Source organism: Ambystoma mexicanum, unplaced genomic scaffold (genome assembly GCF_040938575.1).
Source record: "Ambystoma mexicanum isolate Mex_15411 unplaced genomic scaffold, UKY_AmexF1_1 Mex_scaf48, whole genome shotgun sequence".
NCBI classification, from domain to species: Eukaryota; Metazoa; Chordata; class Amphibia; order Caudata; family Ambystomatidae; genus Ambystoma; species Ambystoma mexicanum.
In genome coordinates this window covers 1,785,648-1,787,656 of record NW_027182464.1, presented here as the reverse complement: position 1 = coordinate 1,787,656, position 2,009 = coordinate 1,785,648, and the positions used below count along the sequence as shown (strand labels likewise).

General features: G+C 43.2%; 1 non-coding gene across 1 annotated transcript; it reads right to left on the bottom strand.

Moving 5' to 3' along the window:
• Positions 1-433: 433 nt before the first annotated feature.
• Positions 434-540, bottom strand: LOC138560773 (U6 spliceosomal RNA). The gene has a single exon (XR_011299239.1). It is a non-coding gene; the product is annotated as a U6 spliceosomal RNA (small nuclear RNA).
• Between the last annotated feature and the right edge of the window lie 1,469 nt (positions 541-2,009).

Here is a 2,009-nt window from a genome sequence, read left to right as displayed (position 1 = left end):
GAAATCAACCAACTAAAAGCAGCCAAACCCGGAGTACACTGCTCAGCCCCATTTAAAGATTAAGGCCCAGAAGCAAGTAAAGCTGTAGTTCAGAGCGATATTTGCAAATAGCACCTTAAAGCAGTTTACGCTGGAGTGCACAACAAGGGGGAAAGTGATAATACTGAGTTTGGTAGAATGGGATAAAAAAAAACAAAAGAAGCGTGCCACTTGTAAAAGTACAAGTCAAGAAATTGAAGGGGACGGGGCTGTTCATTCAGTCAAGAGGACTCACAAGTAAAAGGCTCCTGAGGCATTAGTGTTGAATTTGGCGCAAAATGCATTGTGTTGTCGTGTAATATGAATGAACATACAATTTCAATCTTCAATAAAGAAAGATCTATTAAAAAATCAACACTTGCAAATTAAGAAAGTTTCTGTCCAGTCATGTTCCAAAAATAGTGAATGCTTTACGAATGTGCGTGTCATCCTTTAGAGCAGGGGCCGATTTAAATTTCCCATTATCATTCCAATATTAGTACATGTGTTGCAGAAGCAAGCGCAAAGGGAGAGTCAATCAAACCATTGATTAGGACCTCTGGTCAAAGGTTTGCCATACCAAATGTCCTTATTTCAGAGGGCAGAAAGTCCAAACACCATTTAGATATCGGGTGGTATGAAATGAAGAGGCAAACAACAACGAATAAGCATTCTTTGCTGCTGTATTGATCTGGCCCTAAAGGGTTTTAGTTTAATGCCAATTATATTTAAAGATATAAAGATTAATGGTCCAGGGTGCTTGCAAAATGAAAACCCCCTCCCCATCACAATGGCTGGGTCATACAAGCCTGAGAGCATCACAATAGACCCAATAGACATGAGAAAAACTCGGTACCTCTGAGTGTATGTGGGCCCATGGCTGTATCAAGGACAAGGCAAAAACAGGAGGTGGCTTAAGGAGTCAGCACCAGAGGCTGTCCGATTGAGCCCTGTAAGCAACAGATGTTGGACCATCCTATAAAGGATTCTGAGGCTGATTTCAATTTTAACTTTGCTGCTGATTTAAGGATTGCTCAACCTTCGACCCACGTCTAGTTTGCTTGGATAAGCCCTGGAAATCTTTTACAGCTTGTACTGGTGGGAGATGATGTGACTTTATCAACTGCAACGGGATATGAGGCATGTGTGCCACAAAAAGCAGGTCTAGGATTTTTTTATAAGAAAGCCGCTTTAAGAAGGGAACTTTGGGCAACCCCACTGAGAGCAAAAGTATTACACAAAAGGTAAGGGGGTCAGTGGGTCAACTGATACAATAAACTAACTCACAGTCAAATGTGCTAAGTCCAAATACTACCTGTTTCTACATTTTCCAGGCTTTTTGTCTCATTTCTTAACAGATCCATTCCTATGTACCTCTGTGCTTTCAACAGAGTTTTCATTGTAAGGGAGGGACATACAGTATACCTTAAACATTCCTGGGCAGGGAAGACTCTATGTAAAAGCAAGAGTAGCAGACAGCTTAAAAGAATCATCAGCAGGACCCTCTAGATCTTCCCCAAAAAACATAACATTATTTCTCTGCATGCATGTGCGTTGAACAGCGCAAGTAGTTTGGTTAATGTCAGTGGATAAATGTCACTTTCCCACAGCGCAGAACAAAATCACTTGTACAGGCCCCTTCTGCAAAAGCATTACCACTGTAGAAAGCAGTGAAGGCGAGGCAGTGTGCAGTCACCTCCGACACTTCCCTCCTCTGATCGGCCACGATCGGCCAAGGACCTCTCTATGAGAGCTGAGGGTGGAATTTTCTGGACCTCTGTAACTTGGGGAGACATGGCAAAAGGGATCCTCAATCAACAGCTCAGCCTTTGCTTTGTGGCCTGTCCGTATATATCTGTTCTCCAAATTACCTGCCGCTGCCCAGGTGTCAGCTGGTGAGATGGAATGACCTCCCAGGTAGGATCCTGGCAGATGATTTGCATAGGCAAACCCCCTCGCTCTCTTTCTTACCCCTGCTTACTCCACAGTAG